We start from the raw sequence: 18,078 nt of genomic DNA, 5'->3' as shown, positions 1-18,078 counted from the left end.
ATGTAGACAAAACACAGTACTACAGTATACACAAACAATATTTATTTCACAAAAGGACTTTACAGATAGCACACAGGACAAATACAGCACAAAATCTCTGGACAACACTCTCTGCACAGCCACACAGTCTAGAAGGATCATAGACTACAAAGTGAAAGTACACCCACTGTACATGATCTGTAAACAGGATATCCTATTACATCACTTCCTGTATGAAAAGTCCTGCCTTTTTCGCGTTATGCGTCATTTTTTGTTGCACAAAACTGTATTTGCGTCATTTTTTTTTGTCGCACAGACATGAATATTAACCAGCATCCACATAATGATACATGGACTGTACAAATATCTGGATGCGGGCTAAATTTCACTCCTGTGCGTCAAAAAAAATTACGCAAATACAGTTTTGGTAAACAAAAAATGACGCACACCGCTAGGGACGTCAAAATTACAGTGCATTAACTGGTTTGGGGCATTTTTACTTCATCATCATCATATACTTTATTTCGACCATAGGTCATAAAAGTTACACATTAAATTGTACAAAGAAGGTGCGTTTGTTTCATTATGCTTTCACACTGGCTTAAAATAAAGTTTAGAATAAAAATAGCTTCTCTAAAACCTTCAAATTCTAACAATAAAAAAAATAAAAAAAAAGTCACAGGCCATGGCCTACTATAGTCCACCATTATTCCCGATACATAACTTAACATTTAGATACCAAGGTTTCTAAAACGTCTGCTTCATAATGTTAGAATAATACTAATATTTAAAAGCTCTTAAAACAATATGAGGTGGTTTCAGATTCAAATTTCCCAGGTGATACCATCATCAAGATAAATGCAAACTATCTGACCCAAGATTTAAAGATTTAAAGTGCTAAGTTGATGTTACATAGTGATACAGTTTCTTGATAATTTAGATAGCATACTTTGACAAAGAGAGCCTACTACCGGCACAATCATATAGGCAAATTTAGGCACTGTCAAGTCATTAGAGACACAAGCACAGTGTGATAAAAAGCTTATATAATAACTTAAAATGGTTATCGGATTCATGTTAAAATGGCACGAATACCAGACAGGTGCATAAAAATAACTCTTTGCGGCTAACACTAGTGATAAAATAGCAGAAACACAGGATGATTACCCACATATTGTCTGAGAAAAATCTATTCCAAAGCCCTGTCCAAACCACATGGTCAATAATTCATCATCATCATCATCATCAACTTTGTTCGATCAATGACCATAAAAGCACATAAAACAAGATAATAAATAATTCTTAAGTAAATAAATAAATACACATCTATAAATTGGTGTAAAAACATTAAAACAATAACTTGAATTGCACATATGACTCTAAAACTTATCTTACTGAAAGAATTACGTCGGCTGAATTATGGCTTTTTAGAACCCGTAGAGCCAAAGAGCAGTTCTTGAATCCCATGTCCCTGCAAATATTGCGGATCCATTTTAATCGCGGAATCGCATAGGCTGGGCAGAAGAACATGAAGGGCCATATTTATACTCCGTTTGCGCCGAAATTGCGTCGTTTTTTTTGACGCAATTTCGACGCAAAACTAACGCCAACTAACGCCATATTTATACTATGGCGTTAGAGGCGAATAGCGCCAAAGTTCCCGGAATGTGCGTCATTTTTTAGCGTGAACCCCTTCCTTGCAATAATGATATGCAAGGGAGGCGTTCCCGTCTAAAAAATGACTCCCAGGCCTTTACGTGGTATTTATACTCCCGGGCAAAAGAGACGCCCGGGAGTTGGCGTGGCTAAAAACGGCGCATTTGCGCCGCTTTTTAACGCCTGGGTCAGGCATGGCGTTAAGGGACAAGTGGGCTCAAAATGAGCCCAGAGTGCCCTCCCCTGCCCCCAGGGACCCCCCCTGCCACCCTTGCCCACCCCAGGAGGACACCCAAGGCTGGAGGGACCCACCCCAGGGACATTCAGGTAAGTTCAGGTAAGTATTTTTTTATTTTTTTTTAATAATATTTTGTGGCATAGGGGGGCCTGATTTGTGCCCCCCTACATGCCACTATGCCCAATGACCATGCCCAGGGGACAGAAGTCCCCTGGGCATGGCCATTGGGCAAGGGGGCATGACTCCTATCTTTACAATGATAGGAGTCATGTTGATGGGGGATGGGCGTCGTTAAAAAATGGCGCAAGTCGGGTTAAGACGATTTTTTCGACGTAACCTGACTTGCCCCATTTTAAGACGCCCATGCGCCATTTTCCCCCTACGCCGGCGCTGTCTGGTCTACGTGGTTTTTTTCCCACGCAAACCAGGCAGCGCCGGTCTGATTGCGCCGTCTAACGCCATTCCATAAATACGGCGCCCGCATGGCGCTTCAGAATGGCGTTAGCCGGCGCAAAACTTTTTGACGCTAAACTGCGTTAGCGCAGTTTAGCGTCAAAAAGTATAAATATGGGCCGAAATGCTCAATGGTTTCGAAAGTACTGCCACAGGCAGGGCATATATCGGGAAGATTAATCGACCCCCACCTATGAATCAATGACATCAGGGGCAGAGAGCCAAAACGAAACCTTGCATATAAGCTCTTGCCCTGCAAATCCGGTATAACATCCAAATAGGATTCAAACTTTGGGGACCATTTAATATCAATGAAGGAATTAGTTAAGCGACCATGGGATTTGTGGGTTATGTAGTTATCCTTAACATAAGACCAATAGGTTAACTTTAAAACGTTTTTATGCCGTCTCTCTAATTTATGGGGATTTTCCCAATAATCACCCAGACCCAATAGCTGAAGCCAATGGGCCACATGGCGAATCCAGGGAAGAGTATTAGCGTTTTGGCATTTCAATAGATCGAGTAATGCGGTCTTATATATATCTAGTTCGGGGGTTATCCATAACCTGATCCAATAAAGGAGAGGTCTTAGAGTAGCTAGATCTGCTACTCGGCTTAACCCCAGATCTAGAAATAATGGAAGCAAGGGTGTGGTGCGTGGACATGCAGTTAAAGCCCTTGCAAAATTGTTTTCCCCCACACTGATCTTGTTACAGTTAGCGTAACCCCATACCTCCGCTCCGTACAGGGCTGCACTTTGAGCCTTAGCTGTATACATTTTTATTGCTGGGGAAACAACTTTTGTAGAGGTGCTTTGATAGAAACGCAATATAGATGAGGCTCTGTGTTGTAGGAGCCCTGCACTTTTTGTAATCTGCTCTTCCCATAATAGTTTGCTGGTTAGCCTAACTCCCAGGTAATCTATAGAGCTTACTTCCTTCAACGGTACTCCCTCAATATGAATGGAACATTTTTTCCTAGGTCCCTTGGATAACACCATCAGTTTGGTTTTGTTAATATTAACCTCCAACCCATGATCGCTACAAAATTGGTTAAACCAGTCAACAAGGGTTTGCAACCCCATTGGTGTCTTAGAAATGAGGAGTGAATCATCGGCAAAGAGCAGGATGGGGATTTTTTGTGTATTCAGGGAAGGGGCATCATTCTGGCCTATGGACACAGCCTTTACTACTTCGTTGATAAATATGGTAAACAGTAGGGGGGCTAGCACACAACCTTGGCGAACTCCCCTTCTAATTGGGATCCGCTCTGTCAGTTCGCCTTGTTCACCCCAACTCACTTGGGCATAAGTGTTCTCATGTAGTCGTTTTAACAGGAGTAATACAGTAGATGCTCTGGGACTCCCAATCTACCCAGCACTTCCCACAGTTTGGCTCTTGGGACCAGATCAAAAGCCGATCGCAGGTCTATAAATACCACATACAGGCATTGCTTGGCCACAAGAACATATTTCCAATGCAATATGGCCAATCGAAAGACCTGGTCTATCGTGCTAGTTTTTGCACGAAACCCTGCCTGTAAATGGGAAAGGATTTGGTACTCCTCAACCCAATTGATTAGCCTCTGCAAAATTTGTTTAGCAAAGATCTTTTGTAGGTTGTCTATAAGGCTAATTGGCCTATAGTTAGCTGGAAGATTAGCATTTCCTTTTTTATAAATGGGTATGATCTCTGCCCCCTTCCATGTACCTGGAATTTGCCCCCCTGCAGCTATGCTATTTGAGATGGCATTAATATACCAGGACCAGATATATGGTTCCGATCTATAAAGATCTCCAGGAAGCTTGTCTGGTCCAGGTGCTTTGCCAGGTTTTAGGCTATTTATAGCCTCAAGGGTCTCTTCTACTTTAAAGATGAGGCAACCCTCAGGGACACACTGGGCCTCCACTTGGAGGGCCATGCTGGAATTTGATTCCAACAATTTTGTTGGAGAGTGGACCACACTGGTGTCCATTGGGCCCTCTGGTAGGGCATAAAGAGTAGTAAAATGCTCTACCCAGCTTTCTGGTTGAATATGGTTGCTGGGACAACTCCTACCTCCATTTTCTCTTTTAGACAGAAGTTCCCAGAAACGCTTGTTATTCTTCTCTCTGGAAGCATCTAATAATTCCTGCCACAGGGAATCCTCCCACCGCCTTTTTGCGTTAGACAAAGTTACTTTGTATAGGGACCTAGCTTGTTTAATTTCCCCCTGGGAACCAGACATTACTGCTACTCTTAACCCAGACTTAGCCTTTGAGCACCTCTCATCAAACCATCCCTTGCGTGCCCCTTTCCCTTCATGTGGCTTTGACCGCCTTGTTTTATAAAAGAACCCCCGTAGCTGAGTAGTCATGCTGTCATGTATTTTGAGAATCGGAATATTCCCCACAGCCTGATCTTCGTACTCAGCCAAACTATTTAAGAAAATCTGATATATTGCTCTAATATGGTGACGGTTGGACATCACTTTTGGCCAGGTAATCTTGGTGAATTTGTTGTTCCAGCAAGGTGGCGGAATTATTGTAGCATAGTTGTTAAGTGTTCTCCTGAACATTTCTCCAGAAGGGGTAAGGAGCAAGGGGAAATGGTCACTATCACATCTCACTTCTACTTTCATATCCACCAAATGGGGCCACAACCTAACATCGACCAAGAAGTAATCAATAGTGCTTATCGACATGCCCCTTTTAAAAGTAGGTGCGCTGTTCATATCGGATGGAGTTCTACCATTACAGGCCCTAAGGCCATGGTTTAAACATAATGGGCCTCATTATGACCCTGGCGGTAGAGAACCGCCAGGGCCAACGGGGGCGGGAGCACCGCCGACAGGCCGGCGGTGCTCCCTTGGGCATTCTGACCGCGGCGCTTTGGCCGCGGTCAGAAAGGGAAAACCGGCGGTCTCCCGCCGGTTTTCCACTGCCCCTAAGAATCCTCCAAGGCGGCGCAGCTCGCTGCGCCGCCGAGGGGATTCTGACAATCCTTACCGCCATCCTGTTCCTGGCGGCTCGCCCGCCAGGAACAGGATGGCGGTAAGGATTGTCGTGGGGCCCCTGGGGGCCCCTGCAGTGCCCATGCCAATGGCATGGGCACTGCAGGGGCCCCCGTAAGAGGGCCCCGCTAGTATTTCACTGTCTGCGTAGCAGACAGTGAAATACGCGACGGGTGCAGTAGCACCCGTCGCACCTTCCCACTCCGCCGGCTCGATTACGAGCCGGCATCCTCGTGGGAAGGGTGTTTTTCCCTGGGCTGGCGGGCGGTCTTTTGGAGACCGCCCGCCAGCCCAGGGAAAAACTCATAATACCCTCCGCGGTCTTTTGACCGCGGAGCGGTATTATGGAGGGCTGAATTCTGGCGGGCGGCCTCCGCCGCCCGCCAGAATCAGAATGAGGGCCAATTTGGCTAATTGCATGGCCACCCGAGATTTTTTGCAAGGCTGGGTAATAGATAATTGTGGGATCCCCCACTGCTCATCTTCTTCATCAGTTAAACCACTTATGAGAATAGAAGGCTCGAAGGTACAGTTAAAATCTCCAGCTATGATTAGAATAGTTGAGGGGTGGAGGCTTCCTACAAATTCGGACAGAATAGCCAGGGTATGGGACTCGGAGCCATATGGGACCGATCGTATATAAGCATTAACAATAACAATTGATAATCTTCTGTTGAACGTAATACACATGGCTTTTAGATCTACAGAATCAATTTCCAAAAGCTTATAGTCACACTGCAGATTCTTGTTAACAAGTAATAAGAGCCCACCTTTTGCCCGGCCCCTCCCCTTCTCTGGAGGTATAGCAGGTGCACTAAATTAGAGAAATCCATCTATATTAGTAGCATCCTCCGCCCAAGTTTCCTGAAACAAACATATGTCTATTTTTTTAATAAAAGAGGCCCATTCACCATCATCTAATTTCTTTGCCAGACCGGCAACGTTCCATGACATAAGTTCTAACGTACATTTATCTTGGTTTATCACCACGATTGTGCATCCAGCATCTACCGCGCTCGGGTCATTACTACAAATGTTTGATGATGGTGCTTTATCATCCCCCGTCAAATGTGAGGCCTTGGAGCGGGCCGTCACATTAGTTACTAGTTCAGTAGTCAGTCATACAGGATTAGGCAGCGGCCTGGGATTAGCTTCCTTTCGTGCAGCACCTCCACGGGAATTAATTAAACCATCGAATCCTGCAGGTCCCATGGCTGGTCCAGAATTATGTGGGTGTAACATGAGTCTTATTCCCCCCCCTGGTTGTTGCGTTATCCAAGTGTGCACGAGAATCAAAGTCCATTAATTGTGTCACCATATACTTGTCTTCAAAATAAATAGTTATTGTGTCAAAATTGGTCCCTGTGATGCTGCTTCTCTTGGCCGATATTATGTCAGAACGAATAACGGAGAGACATCTTCGTCGGGAGCGTATCCAGTGTATGACTTTGTTGATCAAGGAAGCTTGGTTCTCAGCTAACCCTGACGATAGTTTTGGAATATTAGTCAAATAGATTTTGTTTGTTCCCTGACTTGTAAGCAGGTCCTGTTCTTTATTAACTGTACTCTCAATATTGTAGCGAGAGAGAGTGATGTTATTATAGGGGATCTTGTGTGACTTGTTAGTGGTTTGTGTAAAACTGGAATCTTGGACAGTTTCCGGTGGGTCGGGTCTACTGGTCCTACCTCTAGCTCTGTCACTGGTTAAATTACTTGACCAGTTACCTTGACGGTCTCCGTGTCTAGGTACATTTGTAGACCTCCTTCTGGGCCTCATATTGTCAATATTGGGATCACAGCGGTAATCTTCCCTCCCTTGAAGAGCTGTCCCCCCTCTAATGGGGAGACAAAAATTGTCCCTTAACTCGGTCCCCTTTGTTGGGGCAGATAATGGGAAAGCTTCTTCCCCCCTGACCTCCCCACAAACTTTACAAATCCCTGCACAAGCACGGTTGCTCTTCATAAGATCTATTAGTACTAAAACCAATCCCTTAACTTCATCGACTCTCTGAAGGACTGTAGCCAGGTTGTCTCTACTAGCTGCTGGTTCTTTGCCTTCCGACTCGAACTGGGGGATCGGTGAGATAACACTAGGGTTGGGTGTTCCAACTACTGGCTTGCACTTGGGCACACTCGTGGGCACGGGCGAATCCTCTATTGCTAATAGAGGTTCAAAGCGATTAGTACAGAATATGCTAGGGACCACCTTGATCACCGGAGTCAGTGGTAGGAGAGTTGGTGTATGTGGTACATGTGGGAGACCCCACTGGGATACTGGAGGACTCGCTGTTATGAGTGGGTTTTGGGAAGGGGCCCCTACAGTTATGCGGGCCCCCATCTCCATCAGCCCCTGTTATAGTGTCTATAGAATCCCTTGACCCCTTCTTTTTAAATAACTCTGGGATTTTCCTATCCTTAGGGGGGCCTCTCTTTGAATTATTTGCCCCTATAGTTGTTTGTGTACCTAACATAGACTCAACTTCTTTAACTAGGAGGTCTATTTCATCCAGTGGGTTAGACCCATTGGGTATACCTAGATTCAAAGGTCTACTTGGGCGTTTTTTTGCGATTTTAGTACCCCTGGATTGCGCTGGTAAATCTATAGCCTTTCTTTTCCCCATATTGGGAAGATGCCCATAAGATAAAATAAACACAAAATACAGTGGTAAAAGAAGAAAGAAAGGGAAGACAGCTCCCTTTCTTATGAGTTCAGTGTCCTGTCACTGGAGTAACTGGCCCTGCCTCCGGTCTCAGGACGGGCGCAGAACAAAGTTTAAGGGCTCCTGCCCTGACTGCTCCTCCCCCTCGAATGACGCGCTTCTATATACTTATTTAGTGGAACCCTCCGAATTATGTCCAAATTGCAGTTACAGTGGGAGAACTTAGAGGAGGGACTGATGAAGGAAGGGCTGAGTAAAGAATAGGCTTCTCAATTTAAGAAATGTAGAATAGTGCTATAATCTATACTCTCTTAAATAACTCTTAAATAACAAGCAGATCTCTTACTGCAGGTGAAAGAGAGGGGGCCCAGCCCAGCCTCCTCCGGTCTCTGACGGGCTAAGGACGGGCCCGCCCTTGGCCCGGGCTTTGCCGCGACGGCGGGAGCGCAACGAAAGTTTAAAGGGCTCCTTGCCCTGCAGTATGGCACCTCCTCCCGGCTCCTCCAATGCGCGTCCCGCGATGGCGGGAGCGCAACGAAAGTTTAAAGGGCTCCTTGCCCTGCAGTGTGGCACCTCCTCCCGGCTCCTCCAATGCGCGTCCCGCGACGGCAGGAGCGCAACGAAAGTTTAAAGGGCTCCTTGCCCTGCAGTGTGGCACCTCCTCCCGGCTCCTCCAATGCGCGTCCCGCGACGGCGGGAGCGCAACGAAAGTTTAAAGGGCTCCTTGCCCTGCAGTGTGGCACCTCCTCCCGGCTCCTCCAATGCGCATCCCGCGACGGCGGGAGCGCAACGAAAGTTTAAAGGACTCCTTGCCCTGCAGTGTGGCACCTCCTCCCGGCTCCTCCAATGCGCGTTCTGTTTTGGTTATTTTACATTTGGAACACATCAGAGATTGGCTAATTGAGGACAGTATGGTGTTGATGGTGTATGTTCACATGTGTGACATCATACTGCAGCGGAACATCATCCACTACACCCTTCACAGTATGTTCACAGTTGGCTGACGTCATAGATGGTCATAAGTGTGCCCTACATATATGTGTGGCACAAATTGTGCATGTTTGCCATAAGGAGAGGATAGCAATGTGACGCACATATGTACAATACCTAATTGCCTTTGGCTCAAAGTGTGTGCTTTGACAACTAATTTGTTGGTTGACCAAGTGTGTGTGTACATCACATGAAGCATTATTGTACATTTGGTTGTATGAATGTGACGTCCATGTGTCCAACCCTAAGATGCAAGAAAAAATGTGAATGAGCAAGAGCATGTGTTAGTCATACATGTAACAACACCCGCAAAGTATACTTCCAAGTTTTAGGGTCACATAGACACCACATGTGACATAGCATGCACCAGATGGATGGCAGACGCATGTTCATGTCAAAGGTCCACAATTTCTACATCCTATGTCCTAGAGTATTGGTAACAGCTTCCTAGGCACTAGTTGATGAATCCCACAGTGAGTCATACACATGCATTGAGGAAGTGGGTACCATGTTGTTTGCACAGACAGACAAGGGTCAATCTCATATGTATGATGACACCACAGTTGAGGCCATAGAAGTGAGCCCCAACTATCAAGTGGCTGTGGTGGACCAGCATACAAGACAGCACGTGTCCACATATTTCTAGTGATCTATTGCACATAGGTGTCTTGTTTATGTGTGTGGTCCAATGATGATCCTGTAGATTGTTTGGGGTGTAATTTGTCACAGTTAGGACCAGGACTCATCATGAGTCAGTGGCTGGTATTCCTGTAACTACTGAGTATCCTTTGTTGATCAATGTGAGTAAAGTAGATGTGGACATGTGAACCAACATGTGGATGGTCCCACCCTGTCACTAAAGACGTGTAATGAGACAGTCAACAGGGCAACCTTGGTGTGCTGAGTGAGATAATGTCTCAATTGTCATGTTCCGGCAGGTGTCATTACAACATTCGTACACAGGTTGGCCTCTGCACTTCCCACTGCATCTGGGAACATCATAGCCTCTGTGCTGTTTATTCTCGCAGCTATTCACCACACACGGCCGATCACTATGTTGTGCGCACTGTGATGCTGTGTGTGAACTGTCATGGTTCTGACATTTGTGTATTAGTCATGTACATTATCAGAGGTTGCCGGTTGTGCTGAAAGCCCCGTACCCAATCCCTGCCTATGACCCTGGGACACTGTCACACTTTGTCATTCATGCATAAATGCAACCCAGACAAGGGATGGGCTATGAATTTTGCATTTCCAAGAGGATTTAACTCAAATGGTACAGTTAAAAGGCAGATGATGCTATACAATGTATTTGTGTATGCATGGAAGAAGCCCATGCCCAATGCCCCCTGATGAATGGCAGGTTTGCTAACGCAAGTGTGGTACATATGTAGACACAGGGATACTTTAGTGTGACGCACAGACAGTCAGGCTGACAGAATGCAAGATGATTCAGGAGCAAGCTACTGGACAAGTTACATAATCAGTGGTCTGACTGAGACTGTTTGGGGGACAAACTAGACAGTTGACATGTCAATCTGTGTACGTCCTGTGTTTTTGAAGGTGACAAATGAACAATACCTAATTGTTACCTAACGACCACTGACCCTCGGGTAGGTCGCTCCCCTGCTCACGCAGCGCCTCCAGTCCCTGACTGCCTTCCTCTCCTGTGAGTGTGCTCCCCCCTTCTTGCCCGTGTACCCCGAGTGCTTGAGCTTGTGCTGGTGCTGACTGAAATCCCTTTTCTCTCCTTGTATCCCATGCGTGTGCCCCCGAGTGACTGAAATTCCCCTTTTCTCTCCTTGTATCCCGTGCGTGTGCCCCCGAGTGCCGTGCGCCGTCCTCCCCTCTCAGCCCCTCCTTTTTAGTAGATTGTAGTAGGCTCTTGTTCCCTTTTCGCCGTCTTGCCGCTTTTCCCGCCGCTCCTACCGTGCTTTTCCCGCCGTTTTTTGCCGCTCTTTTTTGCCGCTTCCAGCTCCCCTGCCCGCCCACCTCCCGCCTCCCAGCTGACCCCGCCTCCCCACCTACCCCTTAAATGGCGGCCGCTGCGAGGCAGAGGTAGCGACCACTGACCCTCGGGTAGGTCGCTCCCCTGCTCACGCAGCGCCTCCAGTCCCTGACTGCCTTCCTCTCCTGTGAGTGTGCTCCCCCCTTCTTGCCCGTGTACCCCGAGTGCTTGAGCTTGTGCTGGTGCTGACTGAAATCCCTTTTCTCTCCTTGTATCCCATGCGTGTGCCCCCGAGTGACTGAAATTCCCCTTTTCTCTCCTTGTATCCCGTGCGTGTGCCCCCGAGTGCCGTGCGCCGTCCTCCCCTCTCAGCCCCTCCTTTTTAGTAGATTGTAGTAGGCTCTTGTTCCCTTTTCGCCGTCTTGCCGCTTTTCCCGCCGCTCCTACCGCGCTTTTCCCGCCGTTTTTTTGCCGCTCTTTTTTGCCGCTTCCAGCTCCCCTGCCCGCCCACCTCCCGCCTCCCAGCTGACCCCGCCTCCCCACCTACCCCTTAAATGGCGGCCGCTGCGAGGCAGAGGTAGCGACCACTGACCCTCGGGTAGGTCGCTCCCCTGCTCACGCAGCGCCTCCAGTCCCTGACTGCCTTCCTCTCCTGTGAGTGTGCTCCCCCCTTCTTGCCCGTGTACCCCGAGTGCTTGAGCTTGTGCTGGTGCTGACTGAAATCCCTTTTCTCTCCTTGTATCCCATGCGTGTGCCCCCGAGTGACTGAAATTCCCCTTTTCTCTCCTTGTATCCCGTGCGTGTGCCCCCAAGTGCCGTGCGCCGTCCTCCCCTCTCAGCCCCTCCTTTTTAGTAGATTGTAGTAGGCTCTTGTTCCCTTTTCGCCATCTTGCCGCTTTTCCCGCCGCTCCTACCGCGCTTTTCCCGCCGTTTTTTGCCGCTCTTTTTTGCCGCTTCCAGCTCCCCTGCCCGCCCACCTCCCGCCTCCCAGCTGACCCCGCCTCCCCACCTACCCCTTAAATGGCGGCCGCTGCGAGGCAGAGGTAGCGACCACTGACCCTCGGGTAGGTCGCTCCCCTGCTCACGCAGCGCCTCCAGTCCCTGACTGCCTTCCTCTCCTGTGAGTGTGCTCCCCCCTTCTTGCCTGGTACCCCGAGTGCTTGAGCTTGTGCTGGTGCTGACTGAAATCCCTTTTCTCTCCTTGTATCCCATGCGTGTGCCCCCGAGTGACTGAAATTCCCCTTTTCTCTCCTTGTATCCCGTGCGTGTGCCCCCGAGTGCCGTGCGCCGTCCTCCCCTCTCAGCCCCTCCTTTTTAGTACAGGGAGTGCAGAATTATTAGGCAAATGAGTATTTTGACCACATCATCCTCTTTATGCATGTTGTCTTACTCCAAGCTGTATAGGCTCGAAAGCCTACTACCAATTAAGCATATTAGGTGATGTGCATCTCTGTAATGAGAAGGGGTGTGGTCTAATGACATCAACACCCTATATCAGGTGTGCATAATTATTAGGCAACTTCCTTTCCTTTGGCAAAATGGGTCAAAAGAAGTACTTGACAGGCTCAGAAAAGTCAAAAATAGTGAGATATCTTGCAGAGGGATGCAGCACTCTTAAAATTACAAAGCTTCTGAAGCGTGATCATCGAACAATCAAGCGTTTCATTCAAAATAGTCAACAGGGTCGCAAGAAGTGTGTGGAAAAACCAAGGCGCAAAATAACTGCCCATGAACTGAGAAAAGTCAAGCGTGCAGCTGCCACGATGCCACTTGCCACCAGTTTGGCCATATTTCAGAGCTGCAACATCACTGGAGTGCCCAAAAGCACAAGGTGTGCAATACTCAGAGACATGGCCAAGGTAAGAAAGGCTGAAAGACGACCACCACTGAACAAGACACACAAGCTGAAACGTCAAGACTGGGCCAATAAATATCTCAAGACTGATTTTTCTAAGGTTTTATGGACTGATGAAATGAGAGTGAGTCTTGATGGGCCAGATGGATGGGCCCGTGGCTGGATTGGTAAAGGGCAGAGAGCTCCAGTCCGACTCAGACGCCAGCAAGGTGGAGGTGGAGTACTGGTTTGGGCTGGTATCATCAAAGATGAGCTTGTGGGGCCTTTTCGGGTTGAGGATGGAGTCAAGCTCAACTCCCAGTCCTACTGCCAGTTCCTGGAAGACACCTTCTTCAAGCAGTGGTACAGGAAGAAGTCTGCATCCTTCAAGAAAAACATGATTTTCATGCAGGACAATGCTCCATCACACGCGTCCAAGTACTCCACAGCGTGGCTGGCAAGAAAGGGTATAAAAGAAGGAAATCTAATGACATGGCCTCCTTGTTCACCTGATCTGAACCCCATTGAGAACCTGTGGTCCATCATCAAATGTGAGATTTACAAGGAGGGAAAACAGTACACCTCTCTGAACAGTGTCTGGGAGGCTGTGGTTGCTGCTGCACGCAATGTTGATGGTGAACAGATCAAAACACTGACAGAATCCATGGATGGCAGGCTTTTGAGTGTCCTTGCAAAGAAAGGTGGCTATATTGGTCACTGATTTGTTTTTGTTTTGTTTTTGAATGTCAGAAATGTATATTTGTGAATGTTGAGATGTTATATTGGTTTCACTGGTAATAATAAATAATTGAAATGGGTATATATTTTTTTTTTGTTAAGTTGCCTAATAATTATGCACAGTAATAGTCACCTGCACACACAGATATCCCCCTAACATAGCTAAAACTAAAAACAAACTAAAAACTACTTCCAAAAATATTCAGCTTTGATATTAATGAGTTTTTTGGGTTCATTGAGAACATGGTTGTTGTTCAATAATAAAATGAATCCTCAAAAATACAACTTGCCTAATAATTCTGCACTCCCTGTAGATTGTAGTAGGCTCTTGTTCCCTTTTCGCCGTCTTGCCGCTTTTCCCGCCGCTCCTACCGCGCTTTTCCCGCCGTTTTTTTGCCGCTCTTTTTTGCCGCTTCCAGCTCCCCTGCCCGCCCACCTCCCGCCTCCCAGCTGACCCCGCCTCCCCACCTACCCCTTAAATGGCGGCCGCTGCGAGGCAGAGGTAGCGACCACTGACCCTCGGGTAGGTCGCTCCCCTGCTCACGCAGCGCCTCCAGTCCCTGACTGCCTTCCTCTCCTGTGAGTGTGCTCCCCCCTTCTTGCCCGTGTACCCCGAGTGCTTGAGCTTGTGCTGGTGCTGACTGAAATCCCTTTTCTCTCCTTGTATCCCATGCGTGTGCCCCCGAGTGACTGAAATTCCCCTTTTCTCTCCTTGTATCCCGTGCGTGTGCCCCCGAGTGCCGTGCGCCGTCCTCCCCTCTCAGCCCCTCCTTTTTAGTAGATTGTAGTAGGCTCTTGTTCCCTTTTCGCCGTCTTGCCGCTTTTCCCGCCGCTCCTACCGCGCTTTTCCCGCCGTTTTTTGCCGCTCTTTTTTGCCGCTTCCAGCTCCCCTGCCCGCCCACCTCCCGCCTCCCAGCTGACCCCGCCTCCCCACCTACCCCTTAAATGGCGGCCGCTGCGAGGCAGAGGTAGCGACCACTGACCCTCGGGTAGGTCGCTCCCCTGCTCACGCAGCGCCTCCAGTCCCTGACTGCCTTCCTCTCCTGTGAGTGTGCTCCCCCCTTCTTGCCCGTGTACCCCGAGTGCTTGAGCTTGTGCTGGTGCTGACTGAAATCCCTTTTCTCTCCTTGTATCCCATGCGTGTGCCCCCGAGTGACTGAAATTCCCCTTTTCTCTCCTTGTATCCCGTGCGTGTGCCCCCGAGTGCCGTGCGCCGTCCTCCCCTCTCAGCCCCTCCTTTTTAGTAGATTGTAGTAGGCTCTTGTTCCCTTTTCGCCGTCTTGCCGCTTTTCCCGCCGCTCCTACCGCGCTTTTCCCGCCGTTTTTTTGCCGCTCTTTTTTGCCGCTTCCAGCTCCCCTGCCCGCCCACCTCCCGCCTCCCAGCTGACCCCGCCTCCCCACCTACCCCTTAAATGGCGGCCGCTGCGAGGCAGAGGTAGCGACCACTGACCCTCGGGTAGGTCGCTCCCCTGCTCACGCAGCGCCTCCAGTCCCTGACTGCCTTCCTCTCCTGTGAGTGTGCTCCCCCCTTCTTGCCCGTGTACCCCGAGTGCTTGAGCTTGTGCTGGTGCTGACTGAAATCCCTTTTCTCTCCTTGTATCCCATGCGTGTGCCCCCGAGTGACTGAAATTCCCCTTTTCTCTCCTTGTATCCCGTGCGTGTGCCCCCGAGTGCCGTGCGCCGTCCTCCCCTCTCAGCCCCTCCTTTTTAGTAGATTGTAGTAGGCTCTTGTTCCCTTTTCGCCGTCTTGCCGCTTTTCCCGCCGCTCCTACCGCGCTTTTCCTGCCGTTTTTTGCCGCTCTTTTTTGCCGCTTCCAGCTCCCCTGCCCGCCCACCTCCCGCCTCCCAGCTGACCCCGCCTCCCCACCTACCCCTTAAATGGCGGCCGCTGCGAGGCCGCGCAGCGGGCGCGCCGCTGGCGCGCCGAAGGCGCGCCTAAGGCAAGCCCGTCTGCGCCCATCCGCGCCTGGACCGCGCCCAGCGCCCGAACCCCTGGCCCCCGCGCCCCCCGCTTGACCTATGACTCCGCCACCCTCGCCAACCTCAACCCTGGCCGCGCGCCGGGCTGCTACCGCGCCACCTCCAAACGAACCCTTCACCTGCAGCAACTGTCGCTTCACCTGCCTACGGACCCACACCGCCACCACCAAGAACGACGCCCCCGGAAGCAACCTCGAATGCATCCTGGTCAACACCCGCTCCGTCCACAGGCACGCCATCGAACTGTGGAACCTCATCAACTCAACGAACCCAGACATCGCCTTCCTCACCGAGACCTGGATGAGCCCCTCCTCGGCACCCGACCTCGCCATAGCCATCCCCGACGGCTACAAAATCATCCGGAGAGACCGCTTCAACCGCACCGGAGGAGGCATCGCCATCGCACACAAAAGCTCCATCAGCATCTCGACCCACACCGACAACTCACTTCCCGACGCCGAACACCTCCACTTCGCGATCCACATCGACCCCAAGACAACCCTAAGAGGCACCCTCATGTACAGACCACCAGGACCCCGCACCAAGTTCAGCGAAGACATTGCAGACTTCGTCAACCCCCACGCACTCTCATCCACCGACTACATCCTCCTAGGAGACCTCAACTTTCACCTGGAGAACCACACCGACAACAACACCACCGCCGTTCTAGACAACCTCGCCAACCTGGGACTGAAACAACTGGTCAACACCCCCACCCACTACGCCGGACACACGCTCGACCCCATCTTCTCCTCAAGCAAACACATCACCTTCAGCCACACCACCGAACTCACATGGTCGGACCACAGCTGCGTCCACTTCAGCTTCAAGAAAACCACCGTGCATCACCACACCCGGCAACCACCAAAAAGATACTGGAACCGAATCACCACAGAACAACTCGCAGCAACGCTCTCCCTGAACCAACCCACCTGCACCAGCAACCCCAACGAGGCCGCCAACAACCTCACCAACTGGATCTCCGACTGCGCCAACCTCCTGGCCCCTCTGAAGACCCAAACCAACACCAACAACCACAAGAAAAACTCCTGGTTCACCACCGAACTCAAAAACTCCAAGAAAGAATGCCGCCTCCGCGAGAAGACATGGCGCCTCAACCCGACAGAGGAAAACCTGACAGCTCTCAAGGACACCACCCGCCAACACCACCAACGCCTCCGCACCGCACGAAAAACAGCCTACCAGAACAGACTTGACAACAACGCCCACAACAGCAAGGAACTATTTGGCATCGTCAAAGAGCTCTCCAACCCAGACGCAGAAACCAACCCCATCCCTCCCTCACAGGACCTCTGCGACTCCCTCGCGACCTTCTTCCACCGTAAGATTGCCGACATCTACAACAGCTTCACGACCACCAACATGAACCCGCCCCCGGAAGCCGCAAACAACATCTCCACCATCCTCGCCTGGAACCCTACCACCACCGAGGAAACCACCCGCGTCATGAACTCGATCCACTCGGGATCACCCTCCGACCCCTGTCCTCACCACATTTACAACAAGGCCGACAACATCATCGCACCCCACCTCCGAGACGTCATCAACGCCTCCCTCACCACTGCTACCTTCCCTGAAAGCTGGAAACACGCAGAACTCAACGCCCTCTTAAAGAAACCTACAGCAGACCCCACCGAACTCAAAAACTTCCGGCCTATCTCCCTCCTACCGTTCCCCGCCAAAGTGATTGAGAAAATCGTCAACGCTCAACTCACCGCCGCCCTGGAAACCTCCGACTCCCTCGACTCCACTCAGTTCGGATTCAGGGCCAACCACAGCACCGAAACCGCCCTCATCGCAGCCACGGACGACATCCGAGCCCTGACCGACAAGGGTGAAACCGTGGCCCTCATTCTCCTGGATCTCTCTGCAGCCTTCGACACGGTCTGCCACCGCACCCTGATAGACCGCCTTTGCAGCGCCGGCATCAGAGGCAAGGCCCTGGAATGGGTCATCTCCTTCCTCTCCGGAAGGACCCAGAGAGTCCGCCTCCCCCCCTTCAGATCCGCAGCCACGGAGATCATCTGCGGCGTACCCCAAGGATCCTCCCTCAGCCCCACCCTATTCAACGTCTACATGACCCCCCTGGCAAACATCGCACGCAAACACGGACTCGACATCATATCCTACGCCGACGACACCCAGCTCATCTTATCCCTCACCAACAACCCCACATCAGCAAGGACCAGACTGCACGACGGCATGAAGGAAGTAGCGACCTGGATGACAGACAGCCGACTGAAACTGAACACAGATAAAACTGAGTTCCTCATCCTCGGCCCTACCCCCTCCGCATGGGACGACTCCTGGTGGCCCCCCGCCCTAGGCAGCACTCCCCAACCGACCAACCACGCACGCAACCTCGGCTTCATCCTGGACTCCTCCCTCTCGATGACCAGACAGGTCAACTCGGTGACCTCAGCGTGCTTCAACACCCTCCGCATGCTCCGCAAGATCTTCCGCTGGATCCCCATCGACACCAGGAAGACCGTCACCCACGCCCTCGTCACCAGCCGCCTGGACTACGGGAACACTCTGTACGCCGGCATCACCACCAAGCTGCAGAGGAAACTTCAACGGATCCAGAACG

This window comes from Pleurodeles waltl, chromosome 4_2, assembly GCF_031143425.1.
Source record: "Pleurodeles waltl isolate 20211129_DDA chromosome 4_2, aPleWal1.hap1.20221129, whole genome shotgun sequence".
Classification (NCBI taxonomy): domain Eukaryota; kingdom Metazoa; phylum Chordata; class Amphibia; order Caudata; family Salamandridae; genus Pleurodeles; species Pleurodeles waltl.
Note: the sequence above shows the minus strand (reverse complement) of the source record.